Source organism: Dermochelys coriacea, chromosome 6 (assembly GCF_009764565.3).
Source record: "Dermochelys coriacea isolate rDerCor1 chromosome 6, rDerCor1.pri.v4, whole genome shotgun sequence".
Taxonomy (NCBI): domain Eukaryota; kingdom Metazoa; phylum Chordata; order Testudines; family Dermochelyidae; genus Dermochelys; species Dermochelys coriacea.
The window spans coordinates 96248648-96265825 of record NC_050073.1 but is presented as its reverse complement, the minus strand read 5'-3'; the positions used below and the strand labels follow the sequence as shown (position 1 = coordinate 96265825).

Here is a 17178-nt window from a genome sequence, read left to right as displayed (position 1 = left end):
ATCCCCAGGTCCTTTTCTGCAGAACTGTTGCTTAGCCAGTCGGTTCCCAGTCTTTAGCAGTGCATGGGATTCTTCCATCCTAAGTGCAGGACTCTGCACTTGTACTTTTTGAACCTCATCAGATTTCTTTTGGCCCAATTCTCCAATTTGTCTAGGTCAGGGATCAGCAACCTTTGGCATGTGGCCGCCAGGATAGGCTCCCTGGTGGGCTGGGCTGGTTTGTTTACCTACTGAGTCTGCAGGTTCAACCGATCGCAGCTCCCACTGCCCGCGATTCACTACTCCAGGCCAATGGGGGCTGCGGGAAGCAGCAGCCAGCACATCCCTCGGCCCATGCCACTTCCCACAGCCCCCATTGGCCAGTGGGAGCTGCGATTGGCTGAACCTGTGGATGCGACAGGTAAACAAACCGGCCCGGCCCACCAGGGGGCTTACTCTGGTGTGCCGCGTGCCGATTCCTGGTCTAGGTCATTCTGGACCCTATCCCTACCCTCCAGCGTATCTACCTTTCCGCCCATCTTAGTGTCATCGGCGAACTTGCTGAGGGTGCAATCCATCCCATCATCCAGATCATTAATGAAGATATTGAACAAAACCAGTCCTGGGGCACTCCGCTTGATACCAACTGCCAACTAGACATCGAGCCGTTGATCACTACCTTTTGAGTCCGAAGATCTAGCCAGCTTTCTATCCACTTTAAAGTCCATTCATCCAATCCATACTTTTTAAACTTGCTGGCAATATACTGTGGGAGACTGTATCAAAAGCTTTGCTAAAGTCAAGATATATCACGTCCACCACTTTCCCTATATTTACAGAGCCAGTTATCTCATCATAGAAGGCAATCAAATTAGTCAGGCATGACTTGTGCTTGGTGAATCCATGTTGACTGTTCCTGATCACCTTCCTCTCCTCCAAGTGCTTCAAAATGGATTCCTTGAGGACCTGCTCCATGATTTTTCCAGGGACTTCTTCCCTTTTTTAAAGATAGGCACTATATTTCCTTTTTTCCAGTCGTCTGGCATGTCCCCTGATTGCCATGAGTTTTCAAAGATAATGGCCAATGGCTCTGCAGTCACGTCAGTCAACTCCCTCAGCACCCTCAGAGGCATTGCATCCGGCCCTATGAACTTTTGCATATCCAGCTTTTTCTAAATAGTCCTTAACCTGTTCTTTCACCACTGAGGGCTGCTCACCTCCTCCCCAGACTGTGCAGCCCAGTGCAGCAGTCTGGGAGCTGACCTTGTCTGTGAAGAATGAGGCAAAAAAAGCATTGAGTACTTCAGCTTTCTCCACATCGTCTGTCACTAGGTTGCCTCCTCCATTCAGTAAGGGTCCCACACTTTCCCTCACCTTCTACTTGTCGCTAACATACCTGTAGAAACCCTTCTTGTTACCTTTCACATCCCTAGCTGCAACTCCAGTTGTGCTTTGGCCTTCCTGATTATACCCCTGCATGATTGAGCAATATTTTTATACTTCTCCTCAGCGATCTATCCAATTTCCACTTCTTGTAAGCTTTGTTTTTGTGTTTAAGCTCACCGAAGATTTCTCTGTTAATCCAAACTGGTTGCCTGCCATATTTGCTATTCTTTCTGCATGTTGGGATGGTTTGTTCCTGCACCCTCAATAAGGCTACTTTAAAATACAGCCAGCTCTCCTGGACTCCTTTCCCCCTCATATTAGCCTCCCAGGGGATCCTGCCCTTCAGTTCCCTGAGGGAGTCAAAGTCTGCTTTTCTGAAGTCCGGGTCGGTATTGTGCTTCTCTCCTTTCTTCCTTTGTCACTTGAACTTGACCATCTCATGGTCTCTGCTGCCCAGACTGCCATCCACTTCTACTTCCCCTACCAATTCTCCCCTGTTTGTGAGCAGCAGGTCAAGAGGAGCACAGCCCCTAGTTGGTTCCTCCAGCACTTGCACCAGGAAGTTGTCCCCAACACTCTCTATCTGTGCACTTCTGTATCGCTCTCCCAGCAGATGTCAGGGTGACTGAAGTCCCGCATGAGAACCAGGGCCTGTGATCTGGAAACTTCAGTTAGTTGTCTGAAGAAAGCCTCATCTATCTCATCTTCCTGGTCTGGTGGTCTATAGCAGACGCCCACTACGACCCTTGTTGCTATTACCTCTAAACTTAACCCAAAGACTCTCAACAGGCTTTTCTCCAGTTTCATACTGGAGCTCTGAGCAATCATACTGCTCTCTTACATACAGTGCAACTCCTCCACCTTTTCTCCTCTGCCTGTCCTTCCTGAACAGTTTATATCCATCCATGACAGTGCTCCAGTCATGTGAGTTACCCCACCATGTCTCTGTTGTTCCAATCACATCATAGTTCCTTGATTGTGCCAGGACTTACCTAGAGACCTCACCTAGAATACTGTGTGCAGTTCTGGTCTCCCATGTTTAAAAAGGATGAATTCAAACTGGAGCAGGTACAGAGAAGGGCTACTAGGATGATCCGAGGAATGGAAAACTTGTCTTATGAAAGGAGACTTAAGGAGCTTGGCTTGTTTAGCCTAACTAAAAGAAGGCTGAGGGGAGATATGATTGCTCTCTATAAATATATCAGAGGGATAAATATAGGAGAGGGAGAGGAATTATTTCAGCTCAGCACCAATGTGGACACAAGAACAAATGGGTATAAACTGGCCACCAGGAAGTTTAGACTTGAAATCAGACGAAGGTTTTTAACCATCAGAGGAGTGAAGTTTTGGAATAACCTTCCAAGGGAAGCAGTGGGGGCAAAAGATCTATCTGGTTTTAAGATTCTACTCGATAAGTTTATGGAGGAGATGGTATGATGGGATAATGGGATTTTGGTAAGTAATTGATCTTTAAATATTCAGGGTAAATAGGCCAAATCCCCTGAGATGGGATATTAGATGGATGGGATCTGAGTTACTATAGAAAATTCTTTCCTGGGTATCTGGCTGGTGAATCTTGGCAATCAGCCAAACCCTGAGCACATGGGCATGTTTGGGGTCGGGAGGGAGTTTTCCTCCAGGGCAGATTGGAGAGGCCCTGGAGGTTTTTTTGCCTTCCTCTGTAGCATGGGGCATGGTTGACTGGAGGGAGGCTTCTCTGCTCCTTGAAGTTTTGAACCATGATTTGAGGACTTCAATAGCTCAGACATGGGTGAGGTTTTTCATAGGAGTGGTGGGTGACATTCTGTGGCCTGCGCTGTGCAGGAGGTCGGACTAGATGATCAGAGTGGTCCCTTCTGACCTTAGTATCTATGAATCTATGACTTCCAGTTCTTCATGCTTGTTTCCCAGGCTTCTTGTGTTCATGTACACGCACCTAAGATAACTAGCCGATTGCCCTACTTTCTCAGTATGAATCTGGAGGCCTCCCCTGTTGCACCCTCCTCCTTGTGTTTCCTCCCAGTGTCCCACTTCCCCACTTACCTCTAGGCTTAGGTCACTGTCCTCCAGCGAACCTAGTTTAAAGACCTTCTCACTTCTAACGCTTGGTCTACACTCCAGAGTTAAGTCGAAGTAAGGTAGCTTACGCTGACCTATTTATCTCAGTGTCTACACTAGAATGCTGCTTATACTGAAGTAAGTGGGCCTGCTACACTGACATAATAACTGCACTTCCACCTCCATGTCAATACAGTTAGGGTGACGCAGTATCTGTGTAGACACTGCGTTACTTATATCAGCTGTTGGCTGGAGGCCCCCTTTTCAGGCTGACAGCTGGAGCCAGAGCTGAAATGTGAAATAATAGCAGCCATGAAACTGACAAGAATGTCAATTTCATTCCTGTTAAGTTCACTGCTGTGAAATTGAGCCCTGCACACTGGCTCAGACTCCGGCTGTCAGCAATGGGGCTGGGGGGCCCCCAACTTTGAACCTGGCACTCATCTAACAACAGTGGGGGCCAGCTGTGAGTCCCATACCTGTAGCTGAGGCTGCCAGCCCCAGAGTCCCACAATGCCCCACTTCAGTCAGTGGAAGCATTCCTGGTGAGGACACACACCACTGACAGAAGAAGCAAGTTTGGACATGAACCACTGCTTTAATGACTGTGGTGGCTGTATGCTGACTTAAGTGTAGTGGAGTATAGATTCTCAAAGACGGTCCGCTGCTTGTTCAGGGAAAGCCCCTGGTGGACCGGACCGGTTTGTTTACCTGCCGCGTCCGCAGGTTCAGCCGATCGCGGCTCCCACTGGCCACGCTCCAGGCCAATGGGGGCTGCGAGAAGAGAAGCCAGCATGACCCTGGCCCGCGATGCTTCCTGCCACCCCCATTGGCCTGGAGCAGCGAACTGCGGCCAGTGGGAGCCGCGATCAGCTGAACCTGTGGATGCGGCAGGTAAACAAACCGGTCCGGCATGCCAGGGGCTTTCCCTGAACAAGCGACAGACCGGCTTTGAGAACCACTGGTATAGATAAGCCCTAACTTCTATAATACATTGTTTAATCCCACTTCCATTGTAAAGTACATTTTATTGTTCTGATATTTTTGTTTGTTGTACCGCAGTCACAGAGGTTCCACAATAAAAATAGCTTCCCTAATATCTTCTGTTCTTTTTCTGTTTGGGACACATAGGGTCATACTTTCTCCAAACTGAAGACAATGGCAAAATTGTCATTGACTTCAGTTTGGAGCAGGATCATAAATTTTCCCCTAAATTGCTACTGGAACTTTAAATTAACATGTTTTTTTGTCTGCCAGCAATAATGTCAACATGGCATCCCTTTTTTAAAAATCTAGACCTTATATAAATTGTATCCTTTTTAATAACTAGGTGTCTGAATGGTGATTTAAAAAATAATCTGTTTGGATCTAGAGTACGAGTTCTAAGGTGGGTAAAGTTTGAGACCTAAATAAATTGAAATAAGAATAGAATCCTGCAATTGCATTGTTTGCTGAGCTGGCTCCTTTTGTTTTGCTATGATGTGATCCATGCCTGTGGTCTTTTGCTTGATGATTTTGTAAACTTCTTGCATATCAATTGAGGTTTTGGAGATTTAGGGACACGTCATTTTAGATGTTCATATTTAAACACAGGACTATGATTTTGGAGGGATGAGTGTTTTTAAAATACAATTGTGACTTATGTGTTGTAAACATGGTTTAAAATGGAGTTTGTTTTGAGATTTGGGTTGTTAAAGCAGAACTCATCTGATCAGAGACAATCTTGACTTTCATGGGCAAGCATGAGAAACATTTTTTTTAACCACTGCCCCATCCTGTAACACATCCAGTTTCTGGTTACATGGTCACGTTGCTCTCTGTGTACAACACTGCTACTGAGCTACTGAGTTTATCTTAGGGTGGGTTAGTGAGATGATTTTCTGGATTCACATAAAACTTAACTGATGCGTGATACATCAGAAATGTCTCCCCATGGCCCTCCTCCGGAGGCCAGTTGCTGGTTCCAGTTGAGCCTGGTGAACAGTTTGCATCAATTTACATTTTCAAGGTTCTTCATAAGAAAAGGTGCTAAACTTTTATTTATTTTTTAAATGGCAGCTGAGTTTTTCCTTTATATTTCTTGTTCCCTTGAAATAGGGGGTCCAGGGCGTTGGGTTTTGCTGGCCCAAAAGTAAGTACTGTATCTACTGTATCTCCCAGTGGCTTTTCTTTCCTCTTTTTCCCCTTAAAAGATGCAGCTGACACCTCTTGGAAAACGTATTCTTCATTTTAAAGGGACATTCTTGGGTCTGTTTATCCTCTACCTTTCAGAAGCCTACAAAGAGCAATCTGGGCAGGGAAAAGAAGGGGTCCATATTTGTGGAAGACTGAGTTCTAGCCCCCAAAACAATGTTTGTGGAGGTGGAAGGAGGGCATAGTGGTTTGCACGCACTTGAAAGAAATGGTCCATCCATGCCTATAAATATTACACTCTTCATGTGAGAAACAAGTGACCAGGACCTCTGCCAGGCATATCATCCAAACAGCAGAAACACCTGCACAAAAGTACCCTTTAATATGTAACTGGGGCATTGGGTCAGTACTGACTCCGAGAAAAGAGAGCCATCTACTGAATCACTGGCCTAGAGATATTCCTGCAGTACCAAAGTATTCCAAAAAAAATTCCACTGACTACTTTACTACCCCAACCCTGCTTAGCTTTTAATATCTGATGGGATCACAGCGCAAGGTGCAATAGCTGCAGGCAAGGTACTGTTATGACAGATATATTACTGTAATAAAATTACAAATTTATTGCAGTCAGGAATCTAAGTATGTGCCCATAACTTTCATTCAGTTCTGCATATTGTCCCAGTTAGCTGGTATATAAACTAAAATGAACTTTAGAATAAATTGATTACACTCCATTTACTACGCTGCTCCTTCCTATGGCTTTCAATCCTTGCTTCCTATGGCATTGTGAATAGTTGATAGGAACTATAGACACAAATGGAGATTTTTGTGTGGCTTTCAACAATATTGTACCTGTCAGCACCAACTCAAAAAGGCATAATTTGTCATATCCAGAGCCAAATCTTGGGCCCATGTTGGTCCTTTACTGCCTCAAAAATTGATTGTATGCAGGGCCAAGTAATTCTGGAAAAGATTGTGCCCGATAAAGAGGTGTGGAGAGCAAAGGGAACAGGCATTTTCTCCATGAGGTGAAGAGCTGTTGGGGAGGATGGAGGTGCCAGGGTCAAAAGTTCACATATAGATCATGATGTAAGGATCCAAAGGTGCATGTCTAGAACCTAGGACTGTGGGGGCCCTGGCTCATTGACATTCCCTGGGCTCCATCAAACAAGATGGGTGAAGCAGCATCTCACTGGAAAGTCAGTTCCCACAAGAAGTTCTATTGGCGCACCTAAGGCCTGCAGCGACCTGATTGGTGCACACCTGGTACTTAAGCTAGGAAGTGAGCTGGGTGGACAGTGTGAGGAACCATGCAGACTTCTTGGTGCTGCTATATTGGACCCTGCCCTTGCCTGCTTCCTGCTGCAATCCTGATCCAACCCTGTTCCTGATTCCTGCTCTGTTCCTGACCTGCTCCTGCTCTGTTCCTGATCCTTGCTTCTCCCTAGTTGCTGCCCATTCATCTTGCTCCTGACTATTGGCTACCCATCCTGGCTCTGGCTCTGGCATTTGGTATCTGACCCTGGTTCTAATCCTCGGCTTTGATTCCTGGTCTGGACTCTGGCTCAACCCCATGGCTTTGGTACTTAGCAGTTGACTCCAGCTCTGACAACTGCCTCGGTTCCCTAATTTGGATGCTGGCTGTGCTCACCAGACCTGAACTCCTACATCCCGGTTCCTAACACAGTCCTTCTCTCTCCACACATGATGTGTCCCCTGAGGTTGATACTTCACTAGGCCTTTAGTAATCTTGTCACAGCAGCCACAGAGGAGAGAGAAATTCTTTGGCCTGACAAGGTACCTTGTTCCCTCCTGGCTGATAGAGCTTTAAGAAATGCCTTTGAGATTCACTCAACCTCGTCTATCTGGAAGAATTCCACTAGGCTGACGTTGTTCCCCTAACATCATCCCCCAAAATTCAGGTGGGATGGAGTCATGGTCTCTGCCCATGGTCAGGGGAGTTGCTGAATGGCTATGAGGTGTAGGTGTGTGTGGAACCTTGCTGGGCTGTGCAGTTCCATCCAGTTCTGGATTTCAGAGACTAGAGGCTGGGAGCAATGCTTTCAATCACCTAGGCCCAGATTCTCAGAGGTATTTAGGTTCCTAGTTTCCATTGATTTCAGTGGAAGTTAGGAGCCATCTTTGAGGATCTGGGCCCTAGTACCCATACAGGTACTAGGAGGGGTCTGTGCTCTCCACTGCAGATCTGGCCAGTGCAGGATATAATGGGGGTTGCGGGAGAGATTGTTCTGCTTCTTAACCCCAACTGCATCCACACAGGAGATCAACCACAGGTGAAGAACACAGAGAACACCGTCATCACTCCGAGAGCCAGAACCACACTGGAGAGGACCCTGAAGGATGCCATCTGCTGACAATATGTGAAAAACCTGAAACAGAAGCCAGACCAGGACAAGGTCTTTGAGGTGATGTGCAAGTGGAACACCAGCAACCACTTCCTCCCTCGGGGCAGCTTCACCTAATTTGCCGACTGGAGGTTCATCCACTGGGCCCAGCTCAACTGCGTCCAGCTGAACGGAGCCATCCGCCACCAGAATCAGGACAAGCAATGCAGAAAGTGCAGCTATGCCAACGAGACACTACCCCATGTCTTGTGTAGCTGCAAGCCCCATTCCAGAGCCTGGCAGCTGTGACAGAATGCCATCCAAGATTGCCTGGTCAGAGCCATCCTGCCACCTGTGGAGAAGGTTGCCATGAATTCTGCCATCCCTGGAACGGACAGCCAACTGCGACCAGACATTGTCATCACCAGTGAGGACCAGAAGAAGATCATCATGCTAGACGTTACAGTGCCCTTCGAGAACAGGACTCCAGCTTTCCATGATTCCCGATCTCGAAAGCTGGAGAAATACACCCTTCTAGCCGACACCCTGAGAGCTAGGGGCTACGAGGTCCAAACTCACATGCTGATCGTTGGAGCCCTGGGCGCATGGGACCCCAGTAACGAGCAAGTGCTGAGAGAATGTGGGTCGGTCAATGCTATGCTCGGCTGATGAGGCAATTCATGGTGTCAGACACCATCAGGTGGTCGAGGGACATCTGCATAGAACACATCACCGGACATCGGCAATATCAGGAGGGACGAGCATGAGTGCCGATGACAAGCGCAGTCAGGAAAGTAACTCAAATACTTTGCTAATGGACTGTTTTTTCTCTAAATGGACAACCTGTCCGAAATTTTCAGTTACTGAGGGACAATCTTCACTCATTGATATATTTTGCTTTCTGCCACCAACTCTGTATAACTTTTTTCATGAGTAATGTATCCGAGTGCCTGGATGCTAAATATCTAAATTGTATTCTTAAATTCATTCACCTACGCTTGGGTTATTGCTGATTAGGCACTATATGTATCTTACTACTTTAAAAACAAACTTTGTATTTGTGAATAATCTAAGCACTATACCCAGATGTACAAACACTCTTTTCTCAACCTGTATATTATATAATTTTAACATTAGAGAGACAGCGTGGGTGAAGTAATAACTTTTATTAGACCAACTTCTAGCGATGAGAGAGACAAGCCTTCAAGTTTACACAGCCTCTTCTTCAGATCTAGGAAAAGTACTAAGAGTGTCACAGCTAAATACATGGTGGAACAGATTGTTTAGGATAAGTAGTTAACACACATTTGAAGGGACCATTCAAGTAGAAGTGGCATAGGCGCTGACTCCGTAGGTGCTCCGGGACTGGAGCACCCATGGGGAAAAATTAGCGGGTACTCTGCACCCATTAGCAGCCACGCTCCCCCCTCCTCGCCTCCTTCTCCCTGCCCCCAGCACATTGCGTCTCTGCTCCTCCCATTCTCTCCCAGTGCTTCCTGCCTCCGGCTGCCTAACATCTGTTTGGCAGCACTTAGGACTTTCTGGGAGGGATGGGGAGGAGCGGGGACACGGTGCGCTCGGCAGAGGAGGCGGAGAAGATGTGGGACAGGGGTGGGGACTTGGGGAAGGGGGTGGAATGGGGGCAGGGCGAGGGCAGTGCAGGGGCTGGAAGAGGCGGGCAGAGGTGGGGGTGGGGGAGGTCGAGCACCCACCGGGAGGGTCTATTAACACCCCTCCCGTCATAAAGAAGAAAGGAAGGGGGAAAGCAGCTGGGAGTGGGAATTGCTAGTGCATTATAGATTAAATTCATAATGTTGATAGACACTAAAAATCATGGACTAACCACAGACACAGGATTACAACAATCTATAACCCACTAACAACACCGCAGCTGCTTTCTCCCCACCCCATTCCTTTCCTCCCTGTGACTAGAGGGTGTTAATAGGCCACTTCTACTTGAATGGTCCCTTGAAATACGTGTTAACTACTTATGCTAAATCATCGGTTCCATCTTGTATTTAGCTATGACACTTTGAGTAAATTTCCCAGACCTAGAATCATAGCATCATAGAAGATTAGGGTTGGAAGAGAACTCAGAAGGTCATCCAGTCCAACTCCCTGCTCAAAGGAGACCAACCCCAACTAAATCATCCCAGCCAAGGCTTTGTCAAGATGGGCCTTAAATAACTCTAAGGATGGAGATTTCACCACCTCCCTAGGTAACCCATTCCAGTGCTTCACCACTCTCCTAGTGAAATAATTTTTCCTAATATCCAACCTAGACCTCCCCCACTGCAACTTGAGACCATTGCTCCTTGTTCTGTCATCTGCCACCACTGAGAAAAGCCTAGTTCTATCCTCTTTGGAACCCCCCTTCATGTATTGGAAGGCTGCTATCAAATCCCCCCTCACTCTTCTCTTCTGCAGACTAAATAATCCCAGTTCCCTCAGCCTCTCCTCATAAATTATGTGCTCCAGCCCCCTATTCATTTTTGTTGCCCTCTGCTGGACTCTCTCCAATTCGTCCACATCCTTTCTGTAGTGGAGGGCTCAAAAAGGACACAATATGCCAGATGTGGCTTCACCAGTGCCGAATACAGGGAAATAATCACTTCCCTCGATCTGCTGGCAATGCTCCTACTAAGGCTCCTCCCAATATGTCGTTATCCTTCTTGACAACAAGGGCACACTGTTGACTCATTGCCAGCTTCTCGTCCACTGTAATCCCTAGGTCCTTTTCTGCAGAACTGCTGCTTAGCCAGTCGGTCCCAGCCTGTAGCAGTGCACGGGATTCTTCCATCCTAAGTGTAGAACTCTGCACTTGTCCATGTTGAACCTCATCAGATTTCTTTTTGACCAATCCTCTAATTTCTCTGGACCCTATCCCTACCCTCCTGCATATTTGCCTCTCCCCACAGCTTAGTGTCATCCACGAACTTGCTGAGAGTGCAAACCATACCATATCCAGATCATTAATGAAGACGTTGAACAAAACCAGCCCCAGAACTGGCTGCCAACTAGACATCAAGCCATTGATCACTACCTGTTGGGCCCGACAATCTAGCCAGCTTTCTATCCACCTTGTAGTCCATTCATCCAATCCATACTTCTTTAACTTGCTGGCAAGAATATTGTGGGAGACTGTATCAAAAGCTTTGCTAAAGTCAAGATATATCACGTCCCCTGCTTTTCCTATATCCACAGAGCCAGTTATCTCATCATAGAAGGCAATCAGGTTGGTCAGGCATGACTTGCCCTTGGATTCCAAAAGCTTGTCTCTCACCAACAGAAGCTGGTCCAATAAAAGATATTACCTCACCCACCTTGTCTCTCTAATATCCTGTGACTGACCTGGCTACAATTACACTGCATACAACAATGGATGGAATATGCCTTTTTATTTTGCATTTTTGGAGCCTGTGATTGTTCACAATTGTTCTCTTTCACATTCTGAAAATCCTGTCTCAATTTCAACTTGAATTGCTTTCACTGAGGCTTCTGTTTAGATGATGAGTGCACCTGCTCTGGAGTCCCAGTGGCAATTGGGCTGTAACTGTTATGATCTTTTAAATACACTTAGGGTACCTGGAGCAATAAGAATTGATGATGGCACAATCTGGCATCACTGTGCCAGTTTTATATTGTCTCAAAGCTGAGTTTTTTGTTTTTAATTACATTGTTTTGCCATTCATGAAGATTATGAATATTTGAACACATTTTAGAATTTGGACATATTTAATTAAATAAGGAACTTTGGTCATCTTGCGATTCTTAAGGTCCAACTCCTATACTCCTTTTTCAGTTTTTACTATGCCAAACTACTGTTGAATTCAATGGGAGTCTTGCCAGAACCAGGACTGGAGAATTTGGCTCTGCCTAAATAAAGGAGAAGATCATTTGAACTGTGCCATTCATTTGAATACCAGCTCAGTCTCCTATTAAAAAGATATTAAATAAAAAGATTTTTTTTTAAAATCTCTCCCAACCTGTCCTTGACCTAAGCAAATTTTTTTATCCAGGAGTTGGCCCACCAAATTAAAGGAGTTTCCTCTGGCTCATATGTTATCTGGAGCTTCTTACTGTTGATGTAATGAATAGATCAATTTAAACTTAAAAAAAAAAAAAGATTTCTTTCCTGCCTTAATTTTCTGCTGTAAGAAAAAGAAATAAATAAAAAACTCCCAGGCATATTCCTCACTTCATTTTCCTTACCAGACTTGTATTGGTACCGGGTGGGTAACCTACAGATGGAGCTCAGACTAAAAATTCTTGGAAAGTGCGAGTTGAATATGTGATAATGAACCAAAATTAACCACAGTTCAATTTACTATGAATCATCCTTTGGAGGTTTAATTGGACTCAAATGATTTGGCATTGTTGTTGTATCAGAGCTAGAATTGCTGGGAAATTAGAAACAAGTTGTTGCTGTCTAGGCAGGCAATGCAGCACCAGACGGAGAGAATGAAAAGCTTGTGGTAGAAGAGGAGGCATGAGGACAAGCCTGACAGCACTTCCTGAAAGCTGCTTGAGTATCAGAGGGGTAGCCATGTTAGTCTGGATCTGTAAAAGAGGCAAAGAGTCCTGTGGCACCTTATAGACTAACAGACATATTGGAGCATAAGCTTTCGTGGGTGAATACCCACTTTGTCGGATGCTTGAGATCTGAGGGCACTCAGCATCTCCACTGGGGTGCCCTGCCCCTGGGTTTCAGGAATGACATTGATGGATGCTGAGTTTATTAGTGCTGGGCTTCATTCCATTTCTATGGCTTCTGCCACTATCAAAAGATCCATAGGTGGTTAAAATTACCACAAGGAGGTGGAAGGCCTGGATTCTCATTTACTCTCTTCTAAAGTCCTTTCATGTGGTTCTGCCATAGTAAAGAAGTCTGAAAGTGAGAGTACTGGGAACAGGTTTAAAGGAACATAAAGGTAAATGAGAATCAACATCAGACTCTCTCCTTTCTGACAGGAATTGGTCAGCCCCAATGGGAACCATCAACATTTAGAACATACTTCAAAAGCCCCTTACAGGCTTTCCTCACAAGAATAGTCTCATAGTCTTCAACCAGTGGGAATACTTGCCTGAGCAAGGCAAGAGGGATGTGGCCCCATGTGAGAGGGAGAGTTAAAATTATTTATTTGATTTGATTTTTTTAGACTGGTGCACTGAGAGCCCTCAACACTGTACTGCACTATAGCTGAAAGAGATGGAAAATGGACACTGCCTTTTCTAGAGCCAGAATCATCATTATATAATGAGATTCTTTGGATTATGTTATCTTGATGCAAGGAGCTTTACGTAAGTGACTCTTATTAATGCCAATGGGAATTACTCAGAGAGATACAAATGCATCACAATAAGAATATGAGTCTTGGCATTTCACTATTAATATTTTAAGAACTGGCAAACAGATTCTCCCTTTAAGTCATGGAATCATAATCTAGGAATATTTTGAAAGAAAATCTGTGTTATTTTAGTTTGCTAAGAGGTTATGGGAAGGTGAACTTTTCATATTCATAGGTTCAAAAATAAATGAGTTTTCATATGTATATGGTACATTAAAATCTATTTATCAGATCACAATTACAAAGACTTAACTGTCTGCTGGGTATTAATAGATGCTGGGCCACATTCTGCCTTTGGGTGCACCTGTGTATCCCTGTTGCACTGTGCAGCACCAATGCTTCATTCATATTTGGCAGCTACCAGATGACAGCAGATTTTGGATTATATTCAGCTCTGTTACATCCATTAATAATAGGCAGGAAGAGGCAGAACTGAGATCAGAATTTGGCCAGTTGAGTTTTTAGACTAGAGCAAATAACTCATAGTTTTTTACTCTTGTAATGGCCACTGAAATGAATAAAAAGGACCATATATTTTTGTGAGTTATGATGGGAGGCAAACATTGCCCTTTTCTTGCTTCTGGGTCAACCTCCTTTCCTGTATTCAATTTGGATTTGGAAGATTTGGAGCTGGTCTCTGCAAATTTTTGTTTTTGCCTAAAACCTTTTTGACAGATTGCTAAAGTTTTTGCAAAGTTTGAACATTAGAGTCCATGTTTCAGCAGCATGTATATTTTAGCTTCATATTTTGCTTTTAGTCTCATGTGCACAGGAGGGTGTTAGTGGTTGATGGCTATTAATTCACACTTTAGATTTTGCATTCCCCTGAATGTTATTGCTTATGCTCTGAAAACAGTAGCAGCACTGTTTATCTAGTTATTGTAATTAGTTATTATTCATACATTACTGTAACGTCTAGGCTAATTATAATTATTTCTGATGGGAAGATTCTGTATCACATTTCCTTAATCCATTAGTCTTGTCCTATCTTGCACCAAATATTGCTATACAAGCTTGCATTCCATTTCTGCCTCCCTATATTGGGTTCAAGTGGCTAGGCCACGTGTGTCTACACCATGTGACTGCTGCTCTGCCATCCTGACAGATTGTATTTTATCATCATCACTACTGATTTCATTTTTAAAGAGAGCCCATCCCTGTGATGTATCTGACTGTCATTTAGTTAGGATTAGAAAAGATCTAAATCCCTTAAAAGAGAGGAATAAAACTCTTTACCCCTCTGTCTCACAAATCTGAACTGCTTGCTTTGGAAGAACCAAAGCGTGATGACACAATTCCTAGGTCACGCAGCCCAGCAATCCCGCTCACCTAGAAGAAGGCTTACTGGAAAAGGTAACTCTTGCTTCAAGCCCAAGGTGGTAATTATTGTGTTTAACTTGATCTCTGGTGACAGAGAATTCCAAAGCTATCGGTGCCCTGCTGAGAAGTCCCTGGCCTCAGATCAGTGAGAATAGATCTAAGATCTTTCTTAGTACCCCCATTAAATGCCTTTGCCAATCCTTCAGATATCTTGGCTCAAGCCCAATTAGGGATTTGAAGAAAAAGGCCAGATCCTTGAAGTATATCACTTACTAGATGAGTAGTCAGTGCAGAGAACTGGTATGATGTAATCCCCAATGTGTTCCCTTAACACACAGTCTATGGCATATTATACCAGCTGTAATTTCTAGATCGCCTTCAGAGACAACCTCGGGTAAAATGGTATTGCAGTAATCCAATCTAGAGTTGACCCAAGTGTTCAGTGGAATGGCCACAGTTGTACACTTCTTCCCATTTGTGTTCAGTGCAGGCACCGTGTTACATTAGCTCTCTAACTTTACCAGAGGATATGCTAGTACAGTATCCCATCAGAGATAAAAGAACCACTGAATAAGTATCCTCTCTGATGATTTGTATGTTGAGCAGATAAGGATTTCACTCTGAGATTTCTGTCTGTAGATACCAAAGAGAGTTGATAATTTACTGTCCAAGCATGTGATTTTTGTTTACGCATTATAGCATTCCAACTTTGTGCTATATTTTAACTGCTGCATGGGAAATTACACTAGAAATAAAGTACATAGTGTGACAAGGTCGGGCCAGATGGCTACAGGAGAGTAATAGAAGGCAGACATATTAGCCCCAGGTTAAGTAGGTCCCTTTTCCCTGGGTAAGGAAACAGGGAAGGTTCCAGAACAATCAGGAACCTTCTAGAGACAATTATGATGACAGGCTGATTAGAACACCTGCAGCCAATCAAGAAGCTGCTAGAATCAATTAAGGCAGGTTAATGGGGGCACCTGGGTTTAAAAAGAAGCTCACTTCAGTTTGTGGTGCGTGTGTAAGGAGCTGGGAGAAAGAGGCGCTAGGAGCTGAGAGTGAGAACGCATACTGTTGGAGGACTGCAGAGTACAAGCATTATCAGACACCAAGAGGAAGGTCTTATGGTGAGGATAAAAAAGGTGTTGGGAGGAGGCCATGGGGAAGTAGCTCAGGGAGTTGTTGCTGTTGCACAGCTGTTCCAGGAAGCACTCTAAACAGCTGCATTCCACAGTGCCCTGGGCTGGAACCCGGAGTAGAGGGTGGGCCCGCGTTCCCTCCAAACCTCCCAACCTCTCCTGGTCAGACACAGGAGGAGTTGACCTGGACTGTGGGTTCATGAAAACGGCCAAACTGAGGGCTGCTGTGAAGCTCCAAGGCGAGCAAATCCGCCAATATGCGCAAGACCCACCAAGGTAGAGGAAGAACTTTGTCTCAACTGGTGTGAGCAGTGGGATCTGGTGTGCACAGTGCGGCGGAAGAAGGAGGGTGTTTGGGAAAAAAAAAAGGGGGGGGAGAGGGTTTTTTTTTTCTCACCACAATGGAGGAGGTAGTGCAGGCACTGATACAGGCCAGAGCTGCCCAGCAGGAGGCTACCCATGTCTAGGCAGCCGCCCAATAGGAGGCAGTGCAGCTGCAGCAAGAGACTAATCGCCTGCCGCTGGACCAGGCTGCTCAAGACCAGACTATGTTGCGGGAACTGGTAAACCAGGCAAAGGCCCTTACAGAGCTGAACCGCGGCCATGATGGGATGCAGATCATGCGGACCAGCAATTGGCTGCAGAAAATGATGCAGAGAATGATGTAGAGGCATACCTCCTGGCCTTTGAGAGGACAGCCCTGCGGGAGGCTTGGCCCCGAGAACAGTGTTTTGGCATCCTCGCTCCATTCCTGTGTGGGGAGGCCCAGAAGGCCTACTATGATTTGCCTGAAGAGGCTGTGGCAGACTACCCCCAGCTGAAAGCAGAGATCCTGGCCAGATCTGGGATAACGACCGCAATGCGGAACCAGCGATATCATGAGTGGAGGTACCAGGAAAACAAAACCCCGCGGTCCCAGTTATATCACCTCATCCATCTCGCACAAAAGTGGTTACAAACTGAGTCCCGGAGTCCGGAGGAGATACTAGAGGTTCTTGTCATCGACCGGTATATGAGAGGACTACCGCCAGACCTTCGCGCCTGGGGAAGCCAGAACGAACCTTCCACCTACGATGAGGTTATCGTGCTGGTAGTAAGGTGAAGGATGGCGAGGGAGCTGACCTAACCAGTTAAGGAAGAAGCACCCTGGGTTAAACTAGCAGCACCAAGCCCTAGAGCTCAGGAAACTGGGCCACCAGGAGAGACCAGGTGGAAAAAGAGAGGGGCTGAAGGCCCACCAGAAGCCACAAAGAGTTGGAGCACTGAGGGGAAAGAGGATCGTGATGTCAGACTGCCCAAATCAAGAGACCAGGGAATGCCTAGGGCTCCATACAGATGTTATGCCTGCGGGGAGTGGGGACACATATGCCAATGCCAAGAAGCCTATGCAGTGTAACTGGGCAGACCCATGCTCCCTAATCCACCTTGTGGGGGGTCTCACTAACTCCACATATGTAACCAGATCAGTGA

At 45.6% G+C, this 17178-nt stretch overlaps 1 protein-coding gene across 6 annotated transcripts in view; it reads left to right on the top strand.

The window, feature by feature from the left end:
• Nucleotides 1-17178, top strand: part of FOXN3 (forkhead box N3) — a 321327-nt gene that overhangs the window by 46876 nt on the left and 257273 nt on the right. For 3 of the 6 annotated variants that reach the window (XM_043517559.1, XM_043517557.1, XM_043517555.1), the window contains exon 2: nt 13061-13202. The exons of the other annotated variants lie outside the window; for them this stretch is intronic. The gene's annotated coding sequence lies outside the window, so the exon portion shown is untranslated. The remainder of the gene's footprint in view (nt 1-13060; nt 13203-17178) is intronic. 6 annotated transcript variants of the gene reach the window in all.